The following is a 22523-nucleotide window of genomic DNA, read 5'->3' on the forward strand; positions in this document are numbered from 1 at the left end:
TTCAAACGTTTTTGATCTTTTGTTTCAATTTTCTCATACACTACATAGTATGAAATTGTGCTAACTTTGTTTTACTTTTTATTTTTTGCTTCGAAACAAAATTTGAGTATCAATGATAAGATGTTTGCTAAGAAGAACAAAATGAAAGTTTTTAATTGTGTGATTTCTATTTTAGGTATATTATTATGTTGTTAAAACTACTTGCGTAATACAATTTTAATAGTATGGATTAGTGTTTTTTAACCTTTTCATGTCATTAAATTATGAAATAGTTTTAGTTTCTCCATCAATTTGGTAAGATTGATGCAACTATTTCATAGAAGATGACTTTGAATATTGACACACTATTAACAAAATACTACTTTTTCTTCTTCTTCTTTTTTGATTTTTCATGGTAAGAGGTGCGCATGAAAATTTAAGAGTTCTTAAATATATGGAAAGATTTTTTATAGAATAAATATATGAAAAGAAATCAGATATCTATTTTTATTATTAAGAGAAATGAGTGTTTCCAGTTTTTTTTTGGCACACACGCAGACACAACGCGTACAAAACATATGTTCATATTCACAGTCATGATTTGATGTCAACCAGCTTGTTGAATTCGTTGAATTTGAGCGCAAAATGAAGGAGTTGGGGAGCGTCTGCAATCCAATTAAATGTGTGAACACCCTTAGAAAAGTGATTTGAATTTTTTTCCCTTCATTACAAGTCTCCGCAATAGATAAAATAGTCCTTTCATCCTTTTTCTCCAATTAATTGTCACTAATTATCGTCCAAATATTTAGGACAATAACCATAATTAGAATTCTAAATTAAATACATAACCCTACCTTATATTTACACAGAGAGATATGTTGCCAAGCCTAAACGTATGAGACAGCTTGTGAAGTTCACACTCAATCCCAATCAATACCCAAAAGTTCCCCTCTTTTATTCATAATAATAATTCAAACGTTTTTGATCTTTTGTTTCAATTTTCTCATACACTACATAAGATGAAATTGTGCTAACTTTGTTTTACTTTTTATTTTTTGCTTCGAAACAAAATTCGAGTATCAATGATAAGATGTTTGTTAAGAAGAACAAAATGTAAGTTTTTAATTGTGTGATTTCTATTTTAGGTATATTATTATGTTGTTAAAACTACTTGCGTAATACAAGTTTAATAGTATGGATTAGTGTTTTTTCACCTTTCCATGTCATTAAATTATGAAATAGTTTTAGTTTCTCCATCAATTTGGTAAGATTGATGCAACTATTTCATAGAAGATGGCTTTGAATTTCGACACACTATTAACAAAATACTACTTTTTCTTCTTCTTCTTTTTTGATTTTTCATGGTAAGAGGTGTGCGTGAAAATTTAAGACCTCTTAAATATATGGAAAGCTTTTTATAGAATAAATATATGAAAAGAAATCAGATATCTATTTTTATTATTAAGAGAAATGAGTGTTTCTAGTTTTTTTTGGCACACACGCAGACACAACGCGTACAAAACATATGTTCATATTCACAGTCGTGATTTGATTTCAACCAGCTTGTTGAATTCGTTGAATTTGAGTGAAAAATGAAGGAGTTGGGGAGCATCTACAATCCAATTATTGTCAAAATGTAACCAAAGTTTTGAATTTATATAAATTGTGGATCATTCTTTTCTACAACATACAATAACATCTGTAATGTTCAAATGAAGTCCAAGTAGATATAATGTAATGTTGGTTCTCCTTCTTTTGCAGGTAAAACAAGATATTGAAGATTACTATGTGGACTATTCAATATTTAATTATTCAAAGTACGAACTTAAAAGAAACTACTTTCGTAAATTTTATTTATTAATCATCATTCTCAATTATGTTAACTAACATCATATGTACAAAACTATTTCGAAAATTCAATGATTCAAATAAATATATCATTTTAATGGTAACCATTATCAGTCATAAATCCTTATCTTACGAAGCACAAAATACATATTCGGTAAATTGTACCATGTTATTTGACTCTTTACCCTTCATTAAAAGTCTTTACTTTAGACAAAATCATTTTTCACTATTTTCCTAATATTTAAGAGTTTGAAATTAATTAAATAATTATAGTAAACCTTTTCTTATTAGAAGTTATCAGAATTAGTGACAATTAATACTTTTTTTATTAGTTTAATTATACTAAATTTTAAGAAGATTTTAAAAATCTAGAAATAAATATAAAAGTATTAGAATAAGAAAAATATAAGAAATACTAAATTTGTAAGAGTGTTAAGTAAGTAATAAAATATTTTCTAAAGATTTAACTTTAAAAATAAAGAAAGATTTTAAATATAGAAGAAGAAATAGTCTCACTACAAATATGATTCAAATCAATGCGTCTCTCTTAGCCTCTACCAAGCAAGGAAAAGCAATACAGATACTGCATGACAAACGCAAAAGTGATGATCCATTAATCAGTTGAAACTTTTGATGGTAAAATATATTGTGCTTACAATAAAATATATGTTTTAAACTTTTTGCACTTCATTAAAAATCTTCGTAATAGACAAAATCGTCTAATTTTAAATAATCAAAGTTACACGTGCGAGGCATGTGCGACTAAACTAGTATATAAATTATGAAATTCGTATCTATGGATTCTCCTTGAATTTCATGAGAAATTTCCTTGTGACCTCGGCTTTTATAGTTTAACTTCTTGTTTGATATTTTTTTTATTTTAAAAAAGATTGTACTGCTCGTAATATCTTAGTTCATTCTAGTATCTTGGAGCTTTGAGCTAAAAGTGACAAAAGAGTTTTAAATTAAGTGTACGTGACTTAAGTTTTAATAATTGAGTGTAGGTGAAAATTACTCTATTAAGGATTAAGGCTCCATTTGTTTTTTTTTAAGATTCAGATGTCTGAATCTGAATGCACATCTGAATGATTAAAATGTTATTTTTAGATCTGAAAACTGAATGATTAAGACTGTTTGTATTTCAACATCTGAATGTGTAAAAAAATTTATTTGTATACATAATAAAATAGAAAATACAATTCAAATTAAAAATTAATTATATATTAAAAAAGTATGTAATTTATACAACAAAATTATTAGTATTTGATTGAGAAAAAATATTTATGTTTGTTAGTGCTAGTAGAGATGACTTATAATGGTGGTTGCGGAGACAATGATTGATGTTAGTGATTAATAATGTTGGTGGTGATAATTGTGATGGTCGGTATTGTAGTGACTGTTATGATGGTAGCGATTGATGGTGGTGGTGGTTGTTTTTATGTGACGTTGCTTGATGTTAGTAGTTTAAGGTGTTGATTGTGTTGGCTGAAACATGAATGCTTGGTGATTGGCGATGTGTTGGTGCTAGTTGGTGATGTTATTTGTTGTGATGGTGGAGATGATTGTTAGTAGAGATAAATTATAGCGATGGTACTGGTTGAAGTGGTGATAGAGGTGGCGTTACTAGTGACAATGATGGTGGCGGCCAAAGAACGTATAGAGGTTGTGATGTATTAGTGGTAGTTAGTGGTGGTACTAGTTGTGATAGATGAGTTGGTTGGTAGTAGGGATTGGCCGGTAGTGATTGCTGATTGTGGTACTGTTGACGGCAATGATGGCGGTGAATATGATTAGAATAAAAGAGGTAGTAGGTGTGGTAGTGGTCGACAATTGTGGTTGATAGCGGTATTTTTTGCCGATAGTGGTGGTGGTTGACAATGGTGATGGTGATAAAGGTGGTTAGTGGTGGTAACTGTTGATTATGAATAGAGTGGTGAATATTATCCAACACCAGAATATCCTTTCAGACCTATTAAGACTTAGTTCTAGATCTGAATGATTAAGACTTATTCAGACCTATTAAGAGTTAAAACCTAAATAAAAAACAAATGCACTTAATGGTCTGAAGTATGAACCATTCAAATTCAGGCTTCAATTAAGTGCAAGCAAATGAGGCCTAAGAAAGTAAGAAAAATTTAAAAATAGTCCACAAGTTTTTTAATTTACACTTTGATCCAATGTAAAACCTAATATAACTAGAAACGAAGGGAAAAAAGGTGCATTTCTCTCTCTTATCATTTATTAGAGTTTTCTCTCTCTTTATAATTTTTGTTGTTCATTGTTGTTGTTGTTTCTTTATTCATCATCTTCTTCTTCATTATCATCATCTAGTTCTTCATTATCATCTCTTCTTGTTCATCACTATTATCTTTTTGTTGTTGAACATTGTTGTTGTTATCGCTACTGTTGCTACTTAATAAAAAACTTTTAGGTCAAATTTTATTCGTATATCACTTGGGCATTACTTCATAGGTAATTTTAGAAAGTAAAATTATAATTTTTAGTTGAAATTCTCATCTAGGTGTGTCTGCTACTGCTATTTTTTTTTAAACAATGGATAAAACATGTAACGTGAATCCAACAGATGAGTAATCTATCTCAACATATATGACTAATCTGTTGCAATAAATGAGTCATATGTTGCAAAAATATGTAGGTAATCTGTTGCAACAGATGCGTCAGATGTTGAACAAATTACTCACTTATTGCAATAGATGAGTCATATGTTGCAACAGATTAGTCATTTATTGCAATAATGTATGGATAATTTGTTGCAACAGAAGCATCATATGTTACAACAGATTACTCATCTGTTGCAATAGACGAGTCATATATTGCAACAGATTACTCATTTGTTGCAATAGATGAGTCATATGTTGCAACAAATTACTCATCGGTTGGATTCGTATTATAGTGTTGTAACATGAATCCAACATATGGGTCATCTGTTGTAATAGATTAGTCATATGTTGCAACAGATTACTCACTTGTTGTAACAAATAACTCATATGTTGGATTCATGTTGCTGGTTCTATCCATTATAGCAGTAGCAGATATACCAAATAAGAAATTAAACAAAAATCATAATTACACTTATAAAATCACCTATGAAGTAATGTCCAAGTGATATACAAACAAAATTTGACCTAAAAAAATTCTAAAAATTTCAACAGGGGCACAACGAATAAGTGAAACACATGAAGAATTTCATGAAATTGGTAAAGAAGACAAAAATAGTATATCATATATCAAATGCAAAAGGATCAAGGGGACAAACATTTGAGTTGTCCTAAAGCCGTTTATGTTCCCTAGTATTTTAATTGTTTTCTAATGGATGACCTATCTGCTACAGCTAGGGGTGTTCATGGGTCGGTTTGGGTCAGTTATTGGTCAAAATCATAACCAAACCAACTTAGTTGATTTTTAAATTTCTAAATCCAAACCAAACCAAATAAAAAAATAACCGTCGGTTTGGTTTTTGTCGATTTAGTTCGTTTTTATTTATTTTTTTGGGTTATAACTTTAGCTAATGATAGAAGTTATTTTTTTTTTAAAAATAAATCCAATCTAACATATGAGATGTCAACCGAGTTTTGTATCTCAACTTTGAAACTAAGATGTCAACATAGTGTTATACTTCAGCAAAGCCATGAACAACACCATATGAATGCTTCTAAAAAAATATTCAAAAACTACATTTAACAGAATGATATGATAAACCCCCCAAAAAGTGAACACATAAACTTCTTGCTTAGCAAGGTTCAAAAAGAAATTTAAAATTAGTGATTATCTATAGTCTAATGAATCTTTACTGTAAATTTCAATATATAACAAGATATTATTTTCACAATTAGTGTCATTTGTCCTTCAAAATGCGAAATTCATTTAGAATCTCATAAGGTACTGTCAACTGGATGAAGACATATGACTGAATGTGTTATGACTAAAGTTAAATCATGATTAAAAATATAAAATGTAATAAATATTTATATTGTATTTATGAATAATATGTAAATAATTATAATATATATATATATATATATCAGTTTGGTTTGATTATTTTGTCGGTTATTTTAGAGTAAAACCAAACCAAACCAAACCAAATTAGTATCGATTTTTTAAAATTCAAAACCAAACTAAACCAAACCTAACCAAATATCAAAATTTTTTAAATCGGTTTGGTTTGGATCGCGGTTCAATTTGGTTAAAAACCAAACCATGAACACCCCTAGTTACAACAAATTTTCTATCAGTTTGATAATTTCCAACAGATGAATCATCTGTTGCAACATATTAGTCATCTGTTGATTCAAATTAAGCAACTATTAGTAATAACTAAATTGATTTAGCTAAAATTAAAGACAAGTCTTTAAGACAACGGGACAAATATTTGAGTTTTCCTAAAAATGTTTGAGTTCCCTAGTGTTTTCCTGAAGTGTATTTGTCTTGAGTAAAGTGTCAATTATTTTTCTAAAGTGTATTCGTCTTGAGTAAAGTGTCAATTGACCAATTTTATTTGAAATTATTCAAATTAAGACATTATTAGTAATAACTATATTGATTTAACTAAAATTAAAGATGAATTGATAAGTTCAATTACGATTTTAATTATTCTCATACTAATTACATGATCATCTTAGTGTGTTCGTCCTGAGTAGAGTGATCAATTGACTAGTTTTATTTGAAATGATTCAAATTAAGCCATTATTAGTAATAGCTAAATTGATTTAATAATTACAATTTTAATTAATCTCCTAGTAATTACATGATCATTTAAGTGTATAACCTATTGCAACAGATTTAACCTGTTGCAACAGATGAGTCATCTGTTGAAAATTATCAAATAGATATACACTTATGTTGCAACAGATTGGTCATCTGTTGTAACAAATGTCTTTATCTGTTGGTCATTTCCAATAGATGGCCAATCTGTTGCAACATATGACTTTATCTGTTTGGCCATTTCCAATAGATTACTAATCTGTTGTAATAGATGACTAATTTATTGCAACATATTTCTTTATCTGTTTGGTCATTTTTAATATATTACTAATTTATTGCGACATACGATCAATCTGTGGCAATAGATGTCTTTATCTACTTGGTCATTTCCAATAGATTACCCATCTATTGCAACAGATGGGCCATCTGTTATTAATCTATTTTTAACTTTGTTGTAATAGTAAATAATCTTGTATTGTTATTTGATTTTAGTCTATGACTTCACTCTCAACTAGACACTTTCTTTCTTGTAATTGATTCTTTCCACTCTCGAACGCTTAAAAACCGACACCTCTTAACATCTTAAAAAAATAGGCATAATGAAAAAAATAAGAATAAACTCAGTCGATTAAATATAGATTTTCTCATTCATTAGATACAAAACATTTACAACATTAGGTAATCCGTTAAAATAAATTACATATGATTAAAAAATATATAACCTAATTATTAGTATTATTATTGTCAATCGGAAATCCATTGGGCAGCAGACCCCTCAACCTTCGAATCCCACGAAGCACCATTGCTCTCATGGCGCCCAACTCTTACTCGAGTTCATGAACCAACCTTTCAAGATCCTACACTGTGCAAGCAGAATCGCCATGTACCGAATCAGATCATCCATGTACAGAATATGCATGAACAAATAACGTAAAATACTAAACCACATATACTACCAACTGGTAGTTTAACCAAAAAATGTGAAACTTAACTAAGAAATAGATGCATGTTATTAATTTTCATGTTAGAACAAGAAAATAAAACATACCTCAAGGGACGAACAAGAAATTTATTTTTGAAAGAGAAGTGATTGAAGATGTAATGACGATTTTATACAAGACAAGATGCAAGAGATAGAGCTGAGGAGACCTATTTATAAAAGATTGAATGAGTGAGTAGTGCAGTGTGTTAGGCAAAAAATCACGACCATTCACCTCTTTTTTAATAATTATATCCCTTAATTAAATCAAACTTTGTGACTTTTCGATTATTTAAATTTAAAAATAGATTTAAATACAAAAAGGTGAAAAGTCATAACTTTTCACCTTTTTAATATTTTAGTTATTTAAATTAAATAGCTACAAAATTATGTTTATCATATTTTTTCATATTATTTATTTACGAATTATTTTTTAATTAAATGATCGAAAAGTCATGACCCTTGAGTTCTTCCAATAGATGATCTATCTGTTGCAACATATGGTTCATCTGTTGCAATAGATTACCCTTCTGTTGCAACATATAGCTCATCTGTTAGAGTAATTGATTCATTTTTACAACAAATGGTTCATTTGTTGAAACAAATTGTTCATCTATTGAAAAAATAAATCAATAGCAAGATTTATTCAATAGAAATAATAATAAATCATCATTTATCAATACACAATTTTTACCAAGACCAACAACTTATCAATGTATTTGTTACTAATAATGACTTAATTTGACAAATTAAATTGGTCAATTGATCACTCTCCTCGAGACGAATACACTTAGTTGATCATGCAATTACTATGAGATTAATTAAAATTGTAAGTGAACTTATCAATTCATCTTTAATTTTAGTTATATCAATTTAGTTATTATGAATAATGGCTTAATTTGATTCATTTCAAATAAAATTGGTCAATTGATCACTCTATTCATGACGAAAACACTTAGTTGATCGTGTAATTACTCTTAGATTAATTGAAATTATAAGTTCATCTTTAATTTTAGTTAAATCAATTTAGTTATTACTAATAATGACTTAATTTGAATTATTTCAAATAAAATTAGTCAATTGATCACTCTACTCAGGACAAAACATTTAATTGATTATGTAGTTACTATGAAATTAATTGAAATCGTAATTGAACTTATTAATTCATCTTTAATTTAGTTAAATCAATATAGTTATTTATAATGATGGCTTAGTTTGAATCATTTCAAATAAATTTGGTCAATTGACCACTCTACTTAGGACGAACATACTTAGTTGATTGTGTAATTACCATGAGATTAATTGAAACTGTAATTGAACTTATTAATTCATATTTTATTTTAGTTAAATCAATTTAGTTATTAATAATAATGTCTTAATTTGAATCAATAGATGACTAACATATTGCAACATATGAGTAATCTGTTGGAAATGACCAAACAGTTAATGATATCTATTGAAAATGACCAAACAGATATAGACATCTGTTGCAATAGATGACTAACTTGTTGCAATAACTAACTCATCTATTGAAAATTATCAAACAAATATAGACATCTGTTGCAACAGATGACTAAGTTGTTGCAACATATGACTCATCTGTTGGAAATAATTAAATAGATAGGATATATGTTGAAAAGTAATTTAAAATACTAAAGCTCAAATGTTTTTAGGAGAACTCAAACATTTATCCCCTTGTCTAAGGTCTTGTATTAAAGACTTGTCTTCAATTTTAATTAAATCAATTTAGTTATTATTAGTAATTGCTTAATTTGAATCAACAAATGACTAACATGTTATAAATATCTGTTGCAACAGATGACTAACTTGTTGCAATAATAGGTCATCTGTTGGAAAATAATTAAAATACTAGGGAACTCAAACATTTTTAGGAGAACTCAAATGTTTGTCCCATTGTCTTAAAGACGTCTTTAATTTAGCTAAATCAATTTAGTTATTACTAATAATTGCTTAATTTGAATCAACAAATGACTAACATATTGCATCAGATGATTCATCTGTTGGAAATTATCAAACAGATAGAAAATCTGTTGTAACAGGTGGGTCATCTTTTAGAAAGCAATTAAAATACTAGGAAACTTAAATGTTTTTAGGAGAACTCAAACGTTTGTCCCCTTGATCCTTTTGCATTTGATGTATGATATACTATTTTTGTCTTCTCTACCTGTTTCATGAAATTTTTCATGTGATTCACCTATTTGTTGTGCCCCCGTTGAAATTTTTGAAAATTTTTTAGGTCAAATTTTGTTCGTATATCACTTGGACATTACTTCATAGGTGATTTTGTAAGTAAAATTATGATTTTTGTTGAATTTCTTATTTGGCGTATCTGCTACTGCTATAATGGCTAGAACCTGCAATATGAATCCAATATATGAGTTATCTGTTGCAACAAGTGAGTAATCTGTTGCAACATCTGAGTAATCTATTGCAACAGATGACCCATATGTTGGATTCATGTTACAACACTATAATACGAATCCAACAGATGAGTAATCTGTTGCAACATATCACTCATCTGTTGCAACATATGACTCATCTATTGCAACAGATTATCCACATATTGTTGCAATATATGACTCATCTGTTGCAACAGATTACTCATCTATTGCAACAGATTACTCATCTGTTGGATTTACGATACATATTTTATCCATGATTGAAAAAACAACAGTATCAGATACATCCAGATGAGAAATTCAACTAAAAATTATAATTTTACTTACTAAAATCACCTAAGTAACACACAGTAAGAACATCAATATTTACCAACAACTTCAATATTGTACAAACACAAATAACAAAAAACATAAGAAAAATAACAAACACCAACAAATCAACAGTTGTTTGTTAGATTTGGTCACAAAGATGTCTCTGAAAAAAGTCAAAATTCAACTCTTGCTATTTTTACAACAATGTTCGACAATAAGAACTATAGTAACAATAAAAAATCTTATTTCAATCTGAAAAGAGAAGAAAAGAAATTCCATAAATTAGGGTATTCTTGAGTTCCCATTGTAAATTTAAGCAGCAAATATTGAAATTGTTAACTCATACTAGAAGAGAAGTTAACTTAATGTCCTCGTTTTTTTTATAACTAAAAAACCCTAAATTTTTACCTGTGAAAATAAAAAAGAAACGATGAATAACTCAAAGTTGTTGTCCACGGAGAATGTTGCCACGTCGACTGACGGTTGAAAGTCAAAAATAAACGGGAAAGAATTCAAAACTATTTGTCGCCAGATGTAGAAGTTGCAGAAGATTGAAGGGAAAAATTTGGAAAGTTGTTGGCTGGGAGAAGTTAGAGAGAAAAACTATCGAGAGAAAGAGAGAAGAGATGATTGATTTGCAGAGAGAGGGAAGTTTTGTGGGTGTGGGTTGATTTGTATTTTTGAAAAGATTAGATAGTTTGAAAAATATTAATCAAGTCCACAATTAACTTAATCAAGTTTCTTAATTATGTTTGTCCCTTTAAGTTGATCAATGTTACCAATCCTTCATTCAAGGATTAAGTGACACCTTCCTTTCCTTCAATTTTCTCTAGTATCTTTCATGGTATTAATTATGAATGAAGTTTTTGAATTTCTATATCAGTCTTGATACTAATAAATATGTTTTTCAGATCCTTGATTAAATACCGCATGGCGATGAATATCTTTATAAAATGCAAGTACTTAAAATTTGGGTTAAGTTCTGTTGTATTGATTATGATTTTTTGTTTGGATTTCTGAAGACTTAGAAATAGTTTTTCTAAAGTAATTACATGAGGAAATATAATTTTACCATGCCGCAATTAAAACGCAGTGAGTTGAAATTTTCATACTCTATTTTTAGTATAATTTTATAAGAAACATAATTTTTTTAAAGGCGGATATCAATTGGCACTAATATGCATAGCAGTAATGTGCATACTCTAGCGTATTTTCCTTTGAGGGCTAATATTATACATGCATTTATTTAACTATATGTCCTAATTTATTTTCTATTTATGTAATATTTCATACTCCTAAAATTTTATTTGTAGCTCTTATATTATGTATTATTTTTCATTTTAACCATATGCACAATCCACCACACTACTAAACATCTGCAATAAATAGGCTCATTAGTTTTGTGATTTAAAATGTAAAGAGTGTTGAAAACACTGAAATTAAGAGAAATTTTGGAGGTATGATAGATATCCATTATCCCAGTTCAGTGATTCTACTAGAAACTAGGTTGAACAACCATTCAGGCATTAGGAATGAGTTTAGTTTAAAGAAGTTGAATTGAAAAGATAGACAAATAATGATTTCAAACTTAAATTTGATTCCATGTTATTTTCATATGATCCAAGGTATAATAATACTCACTGAAATCTGACTTTTATTATTGAAGAAATCGAAGACGGAGTTATGGATAAATACATCGAAATCGCTTACTGTTACAAGAAAGTCAATGCTGTGGCAAATAAATTTATAAACATGCCACTACTCTCACTATAAAAATAATGTTATAAATGTATTTATATTATAGTGAATGTCTATTAAGATCGAATAAGATCTAATTAATATCTATCAGGATTTAAAGTATCTGACTTTTAGTGTGAAACTAGGGGCAAATTTCCCCTATAAATAGAAGGGCTTCCTTCACTGTAAATCATCCCTCAAGAGAAGAAATAAGAATCACTCTCTCTACTCTTGTAATACCCCGTAAAGTTCACTTCTAGTCTGAGCCTTAGAACGTATCCAGTAAAGTGAAAAATCTGAGTCTAAAAGTTTCAGAAGTATCTTCCCAAGTATGAAACACTTTGAATTGTGTGTAATTTCCCTAATTTCTACTTTTAGTCATGTAGAGCATTGAACAAGCTTTCCATCGATACCAATTTCATCAAAATCCGACATCAGACGAAGAAGTTATGGCCATTTTACTGAGTGTTGTCGGAATCGCAGGTTTGACGGTCGATCTGACAGATCGCCAAGTCCTTGGTGGACCGTCAAGTGTCCCGTAAAACCAAGGCAGTGGCTTCGTTTTTCAGTCATCATGTGACAACCAAAATAGTGGACCGTTAGAAAGTTGACGGACCGTCAAGTGGCCCGTCAGACTGAGGTAGAATGTCCCATTCCTGGACCCCAAGTGACGAACGATCTGGTGGACCATCAGATTTCTGACGAACCGTCACTTCGACCGTCACTCCGAGGTAGAACATCCCAATTTTTGCACTTGAGTGACGGACGACTTGGTGAACCGTCAGTCCTTCTGACGGACCGTCGGGTCGACCATCACAGACACTGATCGGAATTTTCTAGACAAATTTTAAAGGGGTATGTTGGTCTTTTCCACATCCTCCCCCAGCTCTATAAATACCGGGCCAAGGGCCTTCAACTTCATTTTTCTCTCTTTCACCCAAAAATTAGGGTTTCCAAAATCAAAATACTCTCTTCTCCTTTCATAAAATTCAAGAGAGATCAAGAAGGATCTAGAGAAATCAAGAACTCCTTTCAAAAGCCTTCAAAAAAAGAAATTTTCAGGTATGTAGATGTTGATTCTTGGGTCCCTTTCATCCAAGAAGCTCAAGTACCCTTTTTTAAACTTAAGGATTTTATGTTTTGTGATATTCCATGATCTGTATGAGTTGAAGTTGATGTTACTTGTGTTGTTGAGTTTGGATTCATGATTGTTTGCAAGATTTATGGTCTTTGACCCTAGTATGTGGAATTTATGTGATGTTGTGATGAGCCTTTTTGAAGTTGGTGTCTATGTGAGGTGTTCATAACATTAGGGTGTAGAGATGGTTGAATAAGTGGAGTATGCACCCCATAGGTTGGATGAAAGGCTGAGGTGAAGCATAGAGGGGCATTGTAGTCTGTTAAAAAGGGAACCCAAGGTTGTGGGCTAGTCCATGCATACCTAGTGTTTGATAAAATGCCTTAGTGAGCGGAGTGAGCCATAATAGTAACATGGAATCCTCGAGTAGGTGTAGAACCGGACATGTCTAGTGGTTGTCGAAAAACCATAGTGAGTAAGATGAGACGAAATAGCAATAAATCTCCCAAGTGAGTGATCTTTGATTTATTTTAAGTTTTGATACATGCTAAGTGGTTAGCAAGAGAGTAATGACATGATAGTGTGAAGTTTTCCCAAAATCTCGTGATTCTAGATATGTCGAGACCGATATAGGTGTGAAGTACTTGATGCAAGACTTCATTGAATGGGGTATAATTTAATAGCATGTCTTCCTTAAGGTAGTTTGTGACGATGAATAGATATTGATGACCCCTTAAATGTTGAGAGCGATCCTTTGGTAATCATGATGGTGAATAGAGGTTTATATTTCCTAAATGATAGGTGCGATGCCGTAAGGTTTGTGAGGGGGAAAGTATGTTATAATTCTGAAATGGTTAAAATGACCCCTTGGTAGTTGTAATGATGAGTAGACGTTTGTGAATCCTTGGAGGCTTGAGGTGATGTTCTATAATTGTGAAATTGAATATATGGCATGATTTTTGAGTTTCTTGTGAATATGCCTGAATAATGGTAATGATGCATGAATGCTTGTGATGCTTGAATGAATGATGATGCTTTACTTCTATGTTATCGAGTCCTGGGGGTATTTATACCCGAAAAATAGAGTTGTTGTCTAGAGCTCGTGTCAGTTTCTCGATAATTTCAACCGAGCCATGATTTTCAGAACTCAGTGAACTATAGAACTCTGTATCCTCAGACAAGTGCGAAGCTTAATAAAGCTTAGTAATCTCAGTTATCTCTGTTGTATCACTAGTAATCTAGCCTCAGACTTGTACTCAGCCCAGTCCTAATGGAACTCAAGTAATTCAATTCTAATCTCAGAAATGATTTGAATAATCTAATAAAGCTATGTATCGTCAGTCAGATATCGTGACTCGATAATATTTTTGTCAGATACAGAACCAAGTGATCTCAGCGTATTTTAGCCAAATCATTTGTGAAACATGATCATGTAAACAAATTCAGCTTTATTGTGTTCATTCTAAGGATTCAGTGAGAGTCTTTCAGTTGGGAGTAGAAACTAGCACTGAGCAAGGGAAGGGATGACTATTCCTCCCGTCAGAGAGAGAGACCGGAGTCTTTAGTAGCAATCCCTGAACTCTAGAACTGCGTAGCCAGCACAGAATACAAGAGTCCCCGTTAGTAGAGGCTATCACCATCAGAGAGGTTGACTATTATATTACCTCAGGTCGACTTCCTACGAGGGTCATCCCATCAGAGAGGCTTGACTCGAGAGTGAGTCTTTACCCGTGGCAGGGTATTGACGCCCTTCTAGCTGGGGTTACAGGTTGGACCCCACCTGTGGTAGGTCGGGGCATGTCGGTTAAGTGACTACTTCCCAAAATTGCAGTTTCAGTATCAATCTTCAGAAGTCAAGACCGTATGGTACAGTCATCTATCTCAGTAAGGAACTCAGATAGTTCCATTAACTCATGGAACATCCCGTCAGATAGGCTTGGCCTCATATACAGATGCTTACTATCATATTTAAAGATCTCCCGTCAGATAGGCTTGGTCTCCTTCTCAGAATTTGTTGAGTATTCTTGTTGTTGGATTAGGATATAATTCTATTTTCTTTTTATTTATGAAGCTTCCGAAGTTATCTGTTAGAAAAGTTGAATCTCTAATTCTGTCGGTTGAAAGTGGTAAGCTCAGATCCTCAGTTATTAGTAGCAGATGAGTCAGTGGTTCATTATCTCAGTGATGGTAGTGAGTTTAGCTCACAGTAAAGCGGTATCCAAGGTCAAGTCTCTAGAGTTGTGATGATTATGAGTATGATTTATGCATTCTTGTATGTGTGCTTGTTTTCGTGCGGTATTCTCATGATCATTTAGGTTATACATATATTTCATGCATGTGGCCTTGCATTTAGCCTTACCTCGTCTACATACTTGGTACATTTTGTGCTGACATATTTGCGCTATGGTGTCTCATTTGACACCATAGGTTAGAGGCACAGGACCCAGAGTATCATCAACAGATCAGTCCTAGTCAGAAGCAGCAGTAGTGAGTCCTCTTTTTTCGAGGATGAATTTCAATTTTCTATTATTGTAATCAAAGTTTTATTTACTTTCAGTTGACGGAGTTAGTTGGGAACCTGTCTCATCAACTCCATAGTTCAGTCAGATTAGAGGCTTTTCAGATAGAGTATTGTATAGTATTCAGTTTTATATTTTGAGTATTTATAGATGTGTTGAACCTTATGGCCAGTTTCTGCATTTATTCCAGATATTATGCAGTGTACAGGCACATATATTAGTAAAGGGTTAGCTTGTGGTCCTTCGGGGTCACAAGCACCGTGTGACATCTCAGGATGGGATCTCGGGGCATTACAACTCTTCTTCTTGTTCTTTATTGTTTTATAACGTTATCAGTACTAGACTCTGACAAACAAGGTGAGATTATAAATCTGAAGGATTTCAAGGTTAGTAATTCTTTATTTATTATTTCATAACACGTTATCAGCACGAGACTCTATCGTCTCAAATTTGAAGGCTAAGGCTAAGGTATTATTATTTTTCTTCCTTTTTTTATGGCTAACAATCTTACGAAGTGTGAGTTCGTTGCCTTTCAAAGTTCGGGCAAGAACTATATTTCATCGGTGTTGGATGCTGAAATCCACCTAGATGCTATGGGTCTTGGAGACGCCATAAAGAATGAAAATACAGCATCTACTTAAAATCGTACTAAGGCTATGATTTTCTTGCATCATCATCTTGACGAAGTTCTGAAAATTAAGTACCTTACTACTAAAAATCCACTCGTATTATGGAATAGCCTAAAATAAAGGTTTAACCACTTAAAGATGGTCATCCTCCAGAAAGCACGATATGAGTGGATGCATCTAAGATTTCAAGACTACAAGTCTATTCATGAATACAATTCTGCTATGTTCAGAATTTCTTCTTAATTAAAACTATGTGGAGAGACGGTCAATGATGACGGTATGATAGAAAAACACTCTCCATTTTTATGCCTCGAATGTGATATTACAACAGTAATATCTAGAAAAAGATTTCAAGAAGTATACTGAACTGAGTTCTCATCTTCTCGTGGCTGAACAAAATAATGATTTGTTGATGAAAAATCACGAGAACCGACCAACTAGATCTGCACCATTCCCTGAGGTGAATGATGTGCACGCTCACTGTAGACACCTAATGTTGTCCCTCCCCGATAGAACTTTTACCATTTTACCTTTGTCTTACTGCATATCCTCATCCGTATGATTATATTCCATAAAAATGCAAAAAAATTGAACACCTAAACATTCTCTCCATTTTTTTTCTTTTCAATATCACACACCATTAAAAACACAGTACAGAAAACTCCATTTTTCCCATGGATTAGAGGGGACACCCATATTCACTGGTTAGCACACACTACCTTCATCACTCTCACAATAAAATTCATGACACAAACAAAAATCTCACCATCTCCCTGGACAGAAACACATCACCTACATATAATCGATTGAGGGAGAAATCGAGAGGGGTAAGAAATAGAGAAAATAGTGTGAAATCAGTAGAAAATGGGCAGAAACAGTGGAAATTAGAGAGAGAACAATGGAGAAGAGAGGTGACAGGTGAGGGATTGACGATTCTCGGTGATTCTTCACCAGAATATCACCGGAACCTTCATCGAAACCTCTTCTCGTTGTTGTTCCGGTGAACTCTGTCAGAGAACAACCCACAAACTCCAAATGTACTATTGTTTCTGATTTTTCCCAGTGATATCTTGCTGGTAAATGACGTATCTTTGACTGCCTGGGCCATCGGAGCTCTGGCGCGATAGAAAATGATGACCCAACCCAGTCCCCAATCAAACCCTCATCAGAAATTGTAAATGGGTTTCGTTGGTCATTAAGAATCTTGTTGTAATTTTGGTGGAAGACACTGAAGTCATACCGAGGTTGGGATTGTTCGAGTCATGGGTTTGACGTGAGGTTCTATTGCTCTGTGATTCTGATCTATCATTGCTTGTTTGGAATAAAATCAACGATTGAGATCCAATTCTATATCTCTTATCTCTCTTTTTCTTAAATATTCTTGAATGGTGTGATTTTTGGTTGATTTTTAATTGAGATGATTTTACTCTTGTTATTTAATTGTTAATTCTAGTGTGAAGCATGTGATTACATAGTTGATTTGGGGTTAAGTTGGATTTTGGGAAAAAAGATTGAAAATTCTTAAAAGTAAATATTGGTTTATGTTGGTTCAATGACGATTGCTTGATTCGGAATAAACATTGACTTTGTTAAGTTCGATAGTATCATGTTTTAGGCCGTGAATCGTTAGACAAATAGCAGGGGGTAGGCAAACTTAGGGATTGAAATTGGTGGAATGTTTGAGATATGTGTTGAATGGATTTATTTTATCCCAATCAAAAAATGTACTCATTTGGTCGGGGAATGCCCCAAGGTATCTGTATTGCTTTATTCGATGAATGCCCTAAGAAAGTTGTACTTAAAGATGACGCACGATCAAGGCCCAAAACATCGGGTGGGTAAAGCACGGGAGCACAGTTCGGGATTAGTTTAGGTTAGAATAGGATTTATTTTTTGATATTTTTTTTATTTTTGGACTGTATAATTAGACTGAACACTATATTTTGGATTTGTTTTGTTTTGTGTGTTTGATTGATTGTTTAATGTGTTTTGTGTGGTTTATACATTTGTAATGTTAAATTAGCCGATACGCTCCACCAAGCGACCGTGGTCGAACTATGGGATCGAGGGGTGCCTAACACCTTCCCCTTGGTCAACAGAATTCCTTAGTCGAAATCTCTATTTGCAAATCAGTTTTAGAGTCAAACTATTTTGAAAAAGGATTTCCAAAGGTGACTTGGCACACCCAATTTATGTCAAGTGGTGACTCTGAATATAATTGTTAAATGAATCCTTTTCGAAATAAATTTTCATCTTTTATCACTTTAATAATGAAAACCCTTTCAAATCTTAAAATGATTTTTTTTTGGTTAAAAAAAGGGGTGTGACAACTCTGGTGACTCTGCTTGGGATTTTCAGAATTCAAGCTTATTTTTTGGTGTTGTATCGGCTTAGTTTGACACTATAGGTGTATAAACATTTTGTGTTGTGTTGTTTGGTGTTATTGTTTATCATTGTTGAGTTCATACCTGCTCTTTGTTTACAGTTTTTACCTTATGTATTACTGCTTTATATCTGGCATTATATGCATAACCCGAGTCATTCTTTCTGCAATAAGTCCGTAGTACATGTGTGTACACGACCTATAGTTAAGTCACCCTTATTTTAGGAGGGGCAGACATTGGGTTGTATGGAGTAGGTGGAAAGCTGTCGCAGCCACTATCGACTATACGCTCCCCCAAACAGCCTTGTTAATAAACCTCAATGTAGGTCAGCCTTTAGGTCATGCTTATGTGCATCATATTGAGACCTAGCAGGACTCACTTGGTCCTTTGTAGGAGACTCACCTCTAAAGCATCCCTACATGCTAAATGTTGTATCTTTGAGGATAGCATGGTCATTTGACAGATTGATTTGGGGAAAAACATGTGTTATAAGTAAAGTGTGTAGACAAGAAAGTGTTGAAAAAAAAAAGAACAAGAAAAGGTGAGGAAAAAAAAAGAGTTTCATAGTTTTTAGAGTTCTTTATGACTTTTGTTTTTTTCACAATCCAAAAATTCAAAAAGATTCTTTACCTTTCACACTCATTTTCTCAAAAACATCAAAAAAAAATTTCTTTTATTCCTTTACCATGCATTCATAATTCGAAAATTTTAAAAAGATTTTCTTTAATAGTTGTTGGTGTCATTTTTGTATGAAGTGTCAAATTAAAAACCCAAAAAAATTTTATTTTCATCGTGCAGTCGTGTCTCTCAAATCAAGGTTTTTTTGTTCTATAATCCTTAATTGTCCAATCTGGACGAACTACGCACCCTTGATTCTCCTCTTTCGGGAGTGAGATACGTAGGCAGCCTATTGTGGGTTCGGAGATCTTATTTGAAATATTCAAAAAGATTTTCTTCATTCTTTATTAGAGTAGGTGTCATGTACTTCCTTAAAAGAAAACTGCAAAAAGATTTCCCTTTAATAGGTTCAAGTTTCATTTTCATATGAAATTCAAAATTGAAAACCCAAAAAGATTTTTCTTTGATCATAGGTTTCATTTTGTATAGAGATGTTAAACCTGAAAAATTCAAAAAGATTTTCGTCAATTATTTTGACAATTTATTATTTCTTTTTTTCTTAAAGTTTCAAGAAAAAGAGTTTAATTGACCATTTTGGCAAGACTTCAGGAACTACGCACACCTGATTCTCTCCTTTCGGGGGTGAGATACGTAGGCACCCTTCTTGGGTTCGGTGATCTTTTTCAAAGACAAGGAAAAAAAAGTTTTCGAAAAAGTGTTGCACTCTAACACATTTGTTGCCTCTTGTTCAGTTAGTTTAAGGTGGTTGGTTTGTGGCATCCTAACTAGTCCTCCATATCACACTAAATCCAAGGAAGGGTTAGTTGTGTTCAACAAGGATATAGAGAGTGACATCATGGATCAAACAAAGAATCAAGAAAATGAGAGTTTAAAGCAAGAAATTATGAGTTTGAGGCAACAAATGATGAAAATTTATTGAGCTTGGGCTAATGGGTTGCCTCCTCCTCCATTCCCCACTATTGACCCTGCAAATACATTGAGTTTTCTATAATAATTGCAAAGCCTGTTTCCTACTGTTGTTGATGCACCACAGCATGCCTCAGAATCCATTCCACTTCAAATGCACCTCAATGCTTCCACTACTCTTTCTTTAGCTTCTCAGTATAAGTCTACCACATTCAAAGCATCACATACCGTTTGTGCTTTTGTTGCTCAACCTTCTACTAAGGCTTACACTTTGGCTATCAATCCAACGATTGTGCTTTCCCAGTCCACTAGTGAATCTACGTTCAATACTCGTGATGATCATTGTTATACTCTTGAGCCTACAGTTGTGTTAAGTGGACCACCAAAATTTCTTACTAATAATCCTAGCATGCTAGAAGAGCCAGAAAAAATGGTTGGGAAAATTAAGAGTGTAGAAAATGATATGAAAAGTTCCTTGGGACTTGTAGGCTATGAAGATGTGGGACTTGTGGGCTATGAAGATGTTTCATACAAAAACTGGGGCATGTTTTCAAGTGTTAACCTTCCTTCAAGCTTTGAGACATCAAAATTTGAGGAGCTTGGTGGACAGAATGATTCTGTAAAACATTTGGGACGACGTTGCAATCAATCAAGAAAAACTGAAGGAAAGAAGAAGGAAAATGCACCTATTGTCATGCTAGGTCCAAAGAAGAGTTTGAGAGGTCCAACCCACCAATACTGTCAACCTCAATCCTGAGCTTACATGTTGGATCCACATAACCACTTACAACAAGGTTCCTTTCTCCAAAATTAAAGAAATCCCATTCCACTTCCTCAATATCCTTTGAACAATACACAGTTGTATACTCATCTGTCTTCTTATCCATAATGGCATACACCTATCCCTCAACATCATTCTCAACCCCCATAAATTTACCAAGGAACCTCTAAATCCAAGTTTTATCCAAGGCAAGAGTTTGCAAAGAGGAGGAAGGAAAAGTATAATTTCACTCCTATTGGGGAATCCTATGCCAGTTTATTCTAGAGTTTGAGATAGAAAGGCATGATTACTCCTCTCCTTGGGTGTACACTTGACCCATATTCAAGAAATTTTGACCCTAATGTACAGTATGCATATCATTCTAATGTTTAGGGTCACAGTATTGAAGATTGTCATACTTTGAAAAGAGAAATAGAAAAGATGATTTAAGAAAAAGTGATCATAGTGCAAAATGTTGACACCTCGAGTATCCCACAGAGTTCTTCACCAGTATGAGGTACTGCAAAATATGTGCAAGTCAATGAGTTAAGCATGGGGATCCAAAACTTATTTGCTGAAGGGAATGTGTCTGACAGCGAGAAAAGCTCTAGTCATGCTGATATGCAAACCAGTGGCTAAGTTGTCAGGCTGAGCAATTGAAAAGTCACCCCTCTCCCTACTAGGAAGAGGTCTGGTAGTTTGTTTTCTTTTCTTTTCTATTTTCTGAATTATTTTAGGGTTGTAGTTCGGGATCTATCTTGTTTTATCCCTTTGTCGTTTATGTTCAAACTATTCTATATTTTATTTCAACTAAATAAAGTGTCCCTTTTCCTTTGTGTTTTAAATATGTGTTGTTTGTTTATTTTCTTTATACAGTACATTTTATGTTGATTCTAGTGATATGACATGCCTGCAAAATTTTTAGTCAGATCTTAAAATCCAGTTTAAGCATGAACATTGAATTAGAGGGTTAAAGTTAGAAAAGAGAGCATCTGAGAAAATAGGTAGAATGTTGAGACTTTTGGTGACAAGTTCAATCCTTTTTTGAAAATTAAGGAAATTATTTTGAGAATCACAAGAATAACTTGGTCATCAATTGAAAGACATGTCTTAATTAGGTCAAACAGTGTCTGTGTGATCCTATCAAGAGGAACAAAAAGAAAATCAACTCCACAAAAGCATGAGTCATTCAATGTGAGGGATGTACAACAAAAGTGGAGTTGTATGTTCGACAAGTGTAGAATAAAAGGTGGCACATATGCTCGGGGCAAGTTAGTATTGTAAAACGTGTTATAAGTGATATTGTAAAACGAGCACCATAAGACGATGGTGAGTTGAGACAAATGAAAATAAGAGAGTCTCATTGGTGAAAAAACCTCACAGACACCATAAGGCAATGGTGAGCTGAGAAAAGGAAAATGAGAGAGGCTTATTAGCAAAAAACATTCAATGCACCACTAGCCGAATGAGGTCTTAAATGCAATTGACCTAAGAAAGCAACTCAATTTTGAGGTCATTCACTCAACAACAATTGGTAGAAAATTTTGGATGGAAAGATCAGGAAGTCTAATCCTATATGCATGTCATAATAATTAGAGTTGACTTTCATTT

Source organism: Capsicum annuum, unplaced genomic scaffold (genome assembly GCF_002878395.1).
Source record: "Capsicum annuum cultivar UCD-10X-F1 unplaced genomic scaffold, UCD10Xv1.1 ctg3234, whole genome shotgun sequence".
NCBI classification, from domain to species: Eukaryota; Viridiplantae; Streptophyta; class Magnoliopsida; order Solanales; family Solanaceae; genus Capsicum; species Capsicum annuum.